Source organism: Acanthisitta chloris, unplaced genomic scaffold (assembly GCF_000695815.1).
Source record: "Acanthisitta chloris isolate BGI_N310 unplaced genomic scaffold, ASM69581v1 scaffold13888, whole genome shotgun sequence".
Taxonomy (NCBI): Eukaryota; Metazoa; Chordata; class Aves; order Passeriformes; family Acanthisittidae; genus Acanthisitta; species Acanthisitta chloris.
This window is the reverse complement of record NW_008687673.1, coordinates 53,620-65,497: the sequence shown is the minus strand read 5'-3', so window position 1 is coordinate 65,497 and position 11,878 is coordinate 53,620. Positions and strand designations below refer to the sequence as shown.

The 11,878-nt window shown below is 42.0% G+C and overlaps 1 long non-coding RNA gene across 1 annotated transcript in view; it reads left to right on the top strand.

Annotated features, from left to right (window-relative positions):
- LOC103807957 overlaps positions 1 to 11,878 on the top strand; it is a 77,749-nt gene that overhangs the window by 64,980 nt on the left and 891 nt on the right. The gene's annotated exons all lie outside the window — the stretch shown is intronic.

The window sequence follows — 11,878 nt, the reverse complement described above, 5'->3', positions numbered from 1 at the left end:
CTGGTATTTAGAGTATTTTTACCTTCCATGTGTTTCCCACTGGTGTTACCAGAATCCTGGGACCGCTAACCATTGCTAAGTGCTTTTACAATTAATAGTTTAGTATTTAGATGTATCAGATGTGTGTTTTGAATGATCTTCTGAGTTTTGGCAAATGCACTCACTGACGGTGACACTGATTTACCTGCACTAAGTAAGATTTCTATAGGGGTCACATTCCTTTTGCCCCTTTCTTTATGTCATCTAACCATGGCCACACTATGAAATGCCTTGGCCAGGAGAGATCAAGACAGCCTAAAACTCAATAGACTTAAAAACAAATATTGTGGCATGAGGGAGGACTGTATGCTTCTGTTTGCTGAGGACATGTGCCTGCCAATTTTACCTGAGCTGCCTTAACTCACTGATAAATGTTAGGTACCATGTCTCTGCCACATCCTTGCTGGCTCCAGTATTGTCCCTGGGCCCAGCCAAAGAGCAGGGCTCTTAACTGCAAAGTAGCATTACATTATGGGTTATCCTTCCTCCATTCCTGGAGTGCTGAGCAAATGATGACTGCTACATTTTCTTTGTACTGTTTTTGGGCAAATTTCACTGTGTTGGATATAGAAACAGTCATTTCAGACTGCACTGTGTCTTGTTCAGTGGCGTTTCCAGCAGTGTGTCCTTGATTTCTCTTCCTGTGAAGTTACTTCACCTTGTCCAAACCCTGCTCACAGCTGGATGAATTTCCACATTAGGTCAGGTTGCTCAGGACCCTCCAAGGATGAAGAGTGTATAACCCCTCTGGGTTATCTGTACCAGTGCTTCACCTCTGTCATGACTTTTTTTCCTCTTACATTAACTAAAATGTTCCTTATTGAAGCTTGCTTTTATTTTTGCTTCTTTTCCTTTGGCTGGGAACCTATGAGTTGAGTTAGGTTTCATTTTCTCTTCTATTCACCTTTTTAGGGAGTTGAGAAGAGCAATTAGGTCCCCTCCATGCTCCATTCTTTCAGGCTAAAATGCCTCAGATCCTTTGACCTATCTTCGTACATCTTACGCTCCAGATCTGTAACCCTTTTGGTGGCCTTTCTCTGGATCCTCTCCAGTATTAGCAACCTGAGGCCCCACACTTGGACACAGTGCTCTGAATGCCTCATGCATGCCGAGCAGAGGGAAGGATCACTTCCTTGACCTGCTGGCTACTCTCTGGCTAATGCAGCCCAGTACATGCTTAGCCTTTGCTGTAAGGACACACTGCTGACTCACATTCAGCTTGTCCTCCACCAGCACTTGTCCCCCAACCAGCTCCACCAGCAAAGCTGGAAAGTCTTGAGCAGTTCCTTGGGAGACTACATCCTTCTCCCTTCAGTTTGCAGATGTAGTCAAACTCGAGGAAGGGAATTTGCAGGTGCTTCTTTCACAGCACCCCATTTTTTTGGACCTGATTTCAGTGTTTTGCCTTGAAAGCTCAACTGGTCTTCAGCATGTGCTGCAAAGCCTGAAACTCTTCCTGGCTTCAGAAGGAGGGAAAACAATTGTAAAGCTGGGGTAAGTAGAGAGTGGGACTGCTCTAAGTTGAGACCTGCAACTCGAAAGAAACATCTCTTTCTCCTTGGGTTGAGGAGGTGAGGGCTTGCTAATTTTCAGCTGTATGTACAGGAGATGTCTGACACACACTGTGGGTGCTAATCAATAACATAAAGCAAAACAAATATAAGCCAAAAGCTATTAAATGCTTCTTTTTACTGTATGTAAATTTGACGTTGAAAAATACAGTAGGGAAAAGAATTCCCCAAATTCACAATAAGCTTTTCTTATTTTATTTATAGACGTAAGGAATACATGGTGTCAATAAAAAGGTGATAGGGTGATGAAGCTGAACCAAATTTCTGTTAATTTATGAAAATGGGGCTGCTATCTTTTGACAGACAAGTTTTGCACATGGTTTTGAGCAACACATGCAAATTTTTTTAAGCTGAACAAATGTAATTGTTTACAGAGCAGTGTTTTCTGTGGAGTAGTTGTAGTACACTTTCAGGATCAGTAGCAGCAGGCAGGTAATGCATTAGTTGTACTTGACCTTTCTGAATAATAGGATTTTGCATTCTGTGTTCTATGCTCTTAAATGAGAACTTTCTTGCCAGTTCACCCTTGCAGAGCCCTTGGCCACCACAGACATGTGGTGCAGGTGAACAGCAAGGCATCTGGACTTCCAGCTTCTCACTCAGTCAGTGGCTTGAGTGGAAAAATTATGTATGTGTCTTGTGCCTTACTAAGAGCTGGAATGACACCTGGAAACCTACTTCATGTACTGTGAATAAAAACACACCAAGCTTTATGCCCTTCAGTTGATGGTAGTAACTGATGTAACTAGGCTCCTCTAGTCCAAGCCTAGTCTGGATTATAACACAGTTTTCATCCTGCCACAACTTTTTAAAACATATTGTGTTTTTCTCCCCCTTAGATCTGTAGTCACAAGGAAAACTGTTTTGGAAATGTAGATCAAATTATGGAAGATGTTTTTTACTGAGGTTTGAGCAGATGAGCAGAATTTCTGATAATGCTTTACCAATGGATTGCCTCTGTGTATGTGCAGTAATGGTTCAGAATGTTTGCAGTAATGTTTTGGAAAGTGTGACAGCATTACTGAACTGGTGGTGGTTCAAAGTGGAATGTGCAAACCTAGCAATCTAAAATTCGGGTTCTAAATTTGTATTTGGGTATTCGGTTAAGAACTGACAGTTACCTGCTGTTGCATTCAGTGGAATTCAGGAAATTATGTGGAAAGACAGTTTACCCTTGGCTACACTTGAAGTTAAACTGAGTTCAGCACCAGCTGTAACTGCCTTATCAGCAGTGGGTAAATTTGCTGGAGTAGACAAAGCTTCTGAGTTTCTGGTTTTTTTGCTCAATAGGAAGCAAATTTATGAACTTTTTTTTCGTGTTTGAGTGTTACAACTAAATATATTTTTTTCTGTCTCCCAGATGTTTTTTGGAAGCCAGGAAAGATTTAGCAGTCTTAGCAAAAAAAACAATGATCGTTTTGGAAACATTGCACAGTCTTCTTTTTATGTCAAGATTTTGTGCTGTACAGAAATAAATTAAGCCGTGTTTTGGGGCCTCACGCATCCACTGTCCAGCTGTTGAAGATTTTGTGATAAACAGCAGTTCATGTTTTTGGATAGAAAGGGACTCAGTAAGTTGCTGGCTGGGCTCTGTGAGGTGAAGGTGCTCAGAAAGGATGGGCTTTCTCCCCTTCTGACAGAGGAGAACAGGAGCTAATGGTGCATCTCCCACCTTCACTGTGATCTCCTGTTTACGTTAGCGGCACTGTGCCCAAGAGCACCCAGTGGTACAGTGGTGCCTGTGTGGTAGCCCTGCTAGCATCTGGGGCAAAAGAGAGACTGTCTTGTGCCTTGTGTTTGTGGTCCACTCTGGAGTAATGTGTCCATATGTAACAAATGGGGTGAGCTGTGGCAGCATGGAGTTGGTTTGAGACATTATTTTTCTTCTATTTGTTTGCACTTGTTTGGGAGGAATCAGTTTTTGCCTTGACTATACTTGTCTCCAAAAAAATCTATTTACCGCTTTCTTTCTTGCCATTTTCATTTTCATTTGCTCTATGGTGTCTTGGGGTGATAAGTGATAAATTTCTTTCCTTTGGGCTTTTGGTTCAAGCTTTTCTTGTGCTGCCTTGTGTTTTGCTCATGGCTGTGGCATTAGAGATATATGTGGATTGGGCTGAGGTCTTGCCTTGCTTGATTTACTCACTCTGACTCCTTGAACAGTCCGGATGCCCTTATCTAGTACTATCTCTGTTCACAGTGGCTATCCCTGAGGTTCTGCTTTTTCTTTGAAGTCTTGAACTGAATAACATTGTGCCTCACAAAGTATGAACTGTTTCTACACCTTGAACCAGGTGTACTTATCTGGAACTAAAATAAAACCAGACATTTGTTCAAGATAAGGTTATTGTGATTATCAATCAGCCTCGTGGTTGCCACTGCTAAAACAATCAGAGATATCTGCCTTTTGTGGGAGAACTGATTAATAGGATTGTTTATATCAGAGTATGTTGTCTTATCCAACAGTGAACATTTGAAAGAAAAAAGAAATGTAAAAATAAATAAGTCTTGGAAAAAAACTATTAAGGCTTATGCCTTGTGGAGACTTGATTGATGTTAATAATTAAAATAATTTGTCAGTTTCAATAATGAGAATCTTTAATCCCAAATCCTGTATTCCTTTGAAATAGCAGTCAGCAGGATCCTTTCCATATAATGTACTTCGGGAATTCAGCCCTCACAGGTAATAAATTATTAGGGTAGGACTTCAAATTTGTATTACAAAATGCAGTTTTGACAAAAAAAAAAACCCAGATCCACACATTTACAAGTTTCTTATGAAAAGGAAATTATATACATTATCTGAAAAGGTTTTTGATGTGTTTGCATTGAAGACATACTGATTCTCACAGTATAACTGGAGGTAAATTACAGAGGTGTACAAAAATTTCCGCTCGTTGCATTGCCATTGTCACTACCATGGCAGGAAAAGTTGTGGGTCTGTTCCCCGGGGAGACCAAGCAGATGCAAGGTTTGTGAGCTAAAACGCTCCAGTGCTGAAAGGGGATATTCAGCCAAAGGAAAAGTAGTGCAATCCCTTTGTCCTGTCCGCTGTGTTGGTGTCCTTCAGTTGCCATACATAGACAGTTAAGGATATATATATAAATGCTTCTAACATGGAACATATTTTCCTTTTTTTTCCCCATTTTATTCAGAAAGGGAAGTTGCACTTGCAAGCCAGTTATATATCATGATACTGTCAGCTGCTACAGTGATTTCTAGGATTTTCTCTTGCTGTCAGCTAATTTTTCAATCCTGTTGCTTCAGGTCATGGAGAGAGATGTTGTCACCTCCACTCCCTTGGGAAAATCAGGGGACAACCTTGCTTTAGCATCTTTGTCTTTGGCTGTGCTTTCAGAGGGGATGCATGTGGCCATGATTTCCAGGAAACTGGAATTTGTGCTGCTTCCTAGGGATCTCTTTATTCTCATTACTGCAGGGTTGACCCCAAAATGCCTGTGGAAAGACAGCAAAGAGAGCAAGCACACAGGACTTAGAGAATGAGGCTGTACTGTGATTTGTGTGCTTCTAGGTTGGTTCTGGTGGGGCAGGACTTGGGCTGAATCCATCTCAGCACTCCTCCTCTGGCTGTGTCACCATCTCCCTCATCACAAGCTCAGTTTCCAGGAACTTGAAATATTATTTGGAACTGTAAATGAAAATGTTTAATTTATAAAACTTTTGAAACTAAATGTGGCAAATGTTTAAAGTCTGTTTTGTTCACAATCATTTTCATAAAATCAGTTCGATAAACCAGCATAAATTAATTAATAATTTGGATAAACTAAAATCTGTTTTATTAGTGAATAGAATTAAAATATAGCAGAAAAATTTGGTTTGGCTTATGAAACCATAAGATATTCCATCTTCAGTTTTTATAACTATATATAAGTAAAAAATAGGTGATCATGTAAATAATGAAATAATGAAAATTTTTTTACTATAGAGACATTAAAAACACTGTAACACTGAAATTCTGGAAATGCTACAGAATCACACCCTCCAAAAAGCTTCTAATGTCTTCAGATTGTTTCAGTTTAACTAGTGGATAAGAACTGCCTTCCTATCACTTTGCAGTGTGTAAAAATTTAGCATTTTCTCCACCATTTCTCTCCTCTGCCTATGTCTTAATTGCTCATCAGGCAGAAAGTTGTCTCTCTGAAGTACTGTCCTCTTCATGACATACAGCAACATTTCCATAGGATCTGCCAACAATGAGATTATGCTGTAATTTCTCCAAACAGCTGTGTCTGCTTCATTATGAATAGAAGCTGTCGGGGACTGTATCCAAATCATACTTCTCACCCTTCCAAATCACATTAACAAAATTATCACATGCCTGGGTGAGCACTTTTCCACCACTTTTAATTAATTCCAATTGTATGTTACCCACTCCAAGGGATTTATTGGCGCTTTTTTTTTTAACAACCTAGTATCAGCTTTCAACTTCTGTCACCATTAGAAGTAGTTCTTTGTAATGATTTGGGCTTCTCAAGATGATATTCCTGCCTTCTTCCCTGCCACTGCTGTACTTGTTTCATCTGTGGGGCTCAGCTCTCAGCAGCCCTGGCATTACATGCGGTGGTATCTCATCTCCCAGGGAAGGCCTCAGCAAAGCTGTGGCTGGTTTGCCAGTTCACCCCAGTGGCATTTCTTGGGACAACTGTGCATATCAGGAAGCTGCTGCTCATGCCGGTTTTCTCTAAGAACTGTAAAATCCGCATCTGTTTTCCACCTGATGCAAATATATCCTTCATGTACTTTCATCTGTCTTCCCCCATCACTGCAATGGTCAGACAACAGGTGTGCCTTTCCTATGGACCAAAATGTTAAGGAAATTTCCCTGTCCAACCATCTGGGAGGCATTCTGGCAGTCACACTTGCACCACCTGAGCTGGGACCTAGGCCCCTTTGCAACATTCATACAGTCAGACCAGGTTTCCTTACCAGCTCAGCCCTAGGTTTCCCATAGCAGTCTCAGACATCCAGATCCTTCAAATAATTGAATCTTGGTGCAATATAGGACAAAAATAACAGCTCAAGCTGGTTGCCTCTGAGGAGAGGCTACAAACAAAGGAAACCCTGGGCTTTCATACCCTTACAGTCTGAGCGTGTGAAAGTTTGGGGGTCATTGGCTCCTGCTGGGTCTGAGTGTGAGTCACCTGGCTAGCGCCACAGGTCCCCGTGTCCTTCATTCTGCAAAGGGCCAGCAGTTCATGGCCTCTTGCCTGAGGCTCTTGCCACCCAGAGCTCAACCTGCAGCTGGCACTGCAGCTGCGCACTAAGCTACCAGCACTGAATATATTCCTCAACAAAGATTTCTTCCTTCGGGTCTGTTTCTGCAGGAGGTTATCTGTGGGTGCTGTAATGCCGTCAAAGACACTCATCCTTTTGGATCTGTGCTGCTTGTGTGGAGAACTGGAGCTTGTGCTCAGCCCTTGTCTGGGATACTTCAGGGGTTTGAGAACTTGGAGTTCATGACCAGGAAAATGACTGGAGGCTTCTCACTTCGTGCTTTCAACCGAGTTGTGATCAAACAGTTGTAGCAACTTAGGAGAATAAACGTCCCATCTCATCTCGTGACCCCTCTCTGAGTCATGACAGAGAGGGCTGGTGTGCAGGTCCCCATGTGTATCATAGAATCATAGAATGGTTTGGGTTGGAAGGGACCTTACAGATCATCTAGTTCCAGCCCTCCTTCCATGGGCAGGGACACCTCCCAGGTAGCTCAAAGCCCCATCCAACCTGGCCTTGAACACTTCCAGGAATGGGGCATCCACAACTTTTCTGGGCAAGCTGTTCCAGTGCCTCACCATTCTCACATTAAAGAATTTCTTCCCAATCTAAAGCTCCCCTCTTTTAGTTTAAAACCATTCCCCCTTGTTTTGTCACTATCTGCCTACGTAAAAAGTTGTTCTCCCTCTTTTATATAAGCTCCCTTTAAGTACTGAAAGGCTGCATGAGGTCTGCCTGGAACCTTCTCTTCTCCAGGCTGAACAACCTCCCTGTGTGATCCTCTTTCCTGGGCAGCACAACCCACTACGCCGCTGAGTTGAGAGCATTTGCCTTGTAGGAGTGGATGGCTGGTGGGGAATGCTGGCCCATGGCTGACTTTTTGCAGGCTACTGGATCTGACCCTGCCATTTACAAACCCACTGGACTTTTTAAATGGTAGTTGCAAGAGGCATCAGTTCAGTGGCAGATGGTTAATAAGGTGTTCAGGTGCTTCTCATACACATTATACAGAAAGAGCAGTTATCCTAAGCCATGCAGAGTGTTAGCAGAACACCCAGATGTTTTTAGTGTATCTTGCTATAAATATTCTGGTTTTAGACTCCCAGTACTGGTATAGGGAAGCAGCTGTGACAGCATGCATTAGAAAATTTATATACAGGAGCCAAATTTCTCAACACATTTCAGGTTTTATTTCTCTATTTCCAGTCTTTTTTTTCCATGTGTTTTGATAATCCTGTGCATATCTCATAATTATTACTGTTCTAGTTTTGTGACAAAATGAAAACCAAGCAGACAGCCAATAGCATGGTAATGCTTCACCACTTTTCTTTTATTTGGTGCCTACTGAGGATAACGATATTTCTGCACTGCTTGTTTAACCAAAAAAAGAGCTGCCATTACTATTTAGAAGTAGGCTGCTGCTTTGTTTTTCCAGACAGCTACATTTTACAAGCTTGAGTTCTGCTGATACAGTCCCTGCTTGCTGTGTCTTGCAGGGCAGAAATCATCCAGCTCTCCTTCTCCTTCTCCCAGATGTCTCCAAAGAATAGGGTGGAACCTGCTGGCCAAGTCCAGCTTAGGATGGAGGAGAGAGTAGTGGAGGAACTGAAGTATCAGATGGGAATAATCCCTGGCAGACTTCTTTCCTAGAACATCATTAAATGGACTCAGGTTTAGAATAGAGGCTCTTAAGAGACAGACGTATCAGAAGGAAACTGATACTTTTGAAGTTAAACGAAAGTAATTAATTCTGTTTCTGGCTCCTTGAACTTTTCTTCTCCCTGTGGGGTTCATAGCTAACCATGGTCTGGTAAATATAATTTTATTCTGCTATCTAGCATGCTCTTTGTAAAGGGTTTTTTTTTTCACAAATACAGTTATTGCATCCTGCCAAGATATTCTGCCATGGACAGCTATGACTTCGTTTTCTACTCTCAGCAATTCAGAGAGGGTATTTTTACACTCTACAGTATCAAGATATATTTATCCATATCAGTGTATACATATACCAATTCCAGTCTTTAATACACTGGAGAAGTGTTTCTTGTTCAGGGTCCCCAGTGAGATGCTCATAAGTGGTGAGGTGTTATCATTGTTGGGATCGAGTCTTCTCTTAACCTCTTCTCCTGTGCTAAGGAGGGCATCTGAAGAGTCAGGAGGTTCACATCTTTCTCATCTCAGAGTGTTCTTGCACAGCAGGGCGTGACTTCAGATGTGTGTATGTCAGCCAACATCAGTCAAAAGAGGTGAGTAATAAAAAATAGAGGAAGAGCCAACAGAACCCAGACACAGCTGAGTCTTTTCATCTCACTGACTCCAAAGGGCATAGTGAAGCTGAGCCTGGACAGTGCCACATAAAATAAACTATCCTGCAGAAAATCCTATCCTGCAGAAAATCCGAGCCAAAGCTTCTTAAATAGCAGCTATTTACAGAAGAATGATCAAATCTTCCAAGGTCCCAAATGTAACACAAAACCATACATCTTACTCCCAAATGTGCCTATCACAGTATGTAAGTCTTTAACATATTGATTGATCCAAACCCAAATGTTTGTATTCCTTAACAGGGAAAAGTGGATTAATAAGCTATTAATTGACATAGATGGTTAATTATATTTTCACATTAATTTTCCAGGAGTTCTGTGCTGTCAGTATGTTCTATATCAGAATGGAGTCTTGTATTTATAGAATCATAGAATCATAGAATTATTAAGGTTGGAGGAGACTTCTGAGATCATAGAGACTAACCATTAGCCTGCCACTCTGCTGTAACCCCTAAACCTTAAACCATATCCTCCAGTGTCAGATCCAGACACCTTGTAAACCCTTCCAGAGATGGTGACTCCACCACCTTTCTGGGCAATCTATTCCAGTGCCTGAACACCCTAACAGTGACAAAAATTTTCCTAACATCTAATCTGAATTTCCTCTGTCTCAGTTTATGACCTTTCCCTCTAGTCCTCTCCCTGCAGGCATGGCAGCAGAGACCATCCCCCACCTCTCCACAACCTCCTTTCAGGTAGTTGTAGAGAGCAGTGAGTGTTGTTCATCCTTTCTGATGAACAACACTCTAGCCACTCTTCCCCCAGTCTGTAGCACTACAAGGGGTTGTTGTATCCCAAGTGCAGGACCAGCACTTCATCTTATTGAAGCTTGTGCAGTTGTTCTCAGCCCATTGATCAAGTTGGTCCAGGTCTCTCTGTAGAGCTTTCCTACCCTCAGTCAGATCGACATTCCCAGCCAGTTTAGTGTTGCCTGCAAATTTACTGAGGGTACACTCAATCCCCACGTCCAGATCATTAATAAAGATGTTAAATAGGACTGGCCCCAATACTGAGCCCTGGGGAACACCACTAGTGACCAGCCACCAATTGGATTTAGCTCCATTCACAACTGTCTGGGCATGGCCATCCAGCCAGTTTTGTACCCATCAATGAGTCCATACAATCAAGCCACAAGCAGCCAGTTTTTCTACAAGTATGCTGTGTGAGACAATGTCAAATGCCTTACTGAAACCCAGATAGACCACATCCACAACTTTCCCTTCATTCACTATGTGGGTCTCTTTGTATACAAGGAGATCAGGTTGGTCAAGCAGGACCTTCCTTTCATAAATCCATGTTGGTTGGACTTGATGCCCTGGTTGCACTGCATGTGCTGTGTGACGGCACTCAGGATGATCTCCTTCATGACCTTGCCTGGAACCAAGGTTAGGCTGACAGACCTGTAGTTTCCTGGATCCTCCCTCCGACCCTTCATTTAGATGAGTGTCACATTTGCTAATTTCCAGTCAGCCAGAACTTCTCCAGTTATCCAGGACTGCTGGTAGATGATTGTAAGTAGTTTAACAAGTTCTTTTGGCAGTTCCCTCTTTAGCGTGGGGTGAATCTCATCAGGGTCCATGGACTTGTGAGTGTCCAATTGGCATAGCAAGTCATTAACCATCTCCTTCTGGATTACGGGGGCTTCACTCGTCGCCCCATCACCAACTTCCAGCTCTAGGAGGTATCCTGAGGACAACTGGTTTTGACATTAAAGACCAAGGCAAAGAAGGCATTGAGTACCTCTGTCTAATCCTCATCCCCTGTCACTACACTACCCTCTGCATTTAAGAACTCGGCTCCCTCTGAAGACCATCAATGCCCCTTCCTAACTAACCGAAGAGATAAAAACAGACATGCTTTGCCCAGTGAAGAGTATTTATAGTTCAGCTTTCAGGTATAATATATAAATTCTTGTATTGTCATTTTTTATGGGGGAAAAAAAGGTACAATGAGAAATGAACCACAAAACTCCATAATGCATATATTTAATTGAATAAGTATCCAATTATTTTTTTTCTCTGGGAATAAGACTGAATACGGAAGTAGTTTCAAAGTCTTGCTTTATAATGCTTTGCAAATGAGACCTATAAGAACACAATTGTGTGGTGTTGAAGTGAAATTCTTAATAATGTGTTCTGTTTGATAAATTAATTGAATTAGTTATTGTTTGCTGAAGAGTTGAAACTGTGCCAGGAGCTTGAATCCAGACTCAACCAACATGTGTGTGGTGTATAAAGAAACTGGATTGAGCTCAGAGCCAGATACAAGCAGAGCTGAACAGAATGTGAAGGCTGGGAGGACCTGCTCATAGCAGGTGTTAAAAACACAGGTCCAGACTTTCACACAGATGCTGTGGACAGAGCAGTGGACTCAATCAGCACTTCTAATTACTGTGCCCCTGGTTAGAAGCCCAGCATAGTTTGGCATATTGCAGGTGCTTTGAATTCTACCTTCTGGGAACTGTGGAACATGTTCCAACTTCCAGTGTCCATATTTCTTTATGATGAAAAGTATGAACATGGGAGGCACAAGAAATACATCAGAGAGTGAATTTAGTCATGGAATAGACATGGATGTCACATTCATCTTCTCAGAGGTGATAGAGGGCAAAAATCTGTGTTCCCAAAGCCATGGGTGGGAGGGAGACAGGAGATGCACTCTACTGGGACTGGTGTATAACCCTCTATATTTGAAAATACACACATGCAT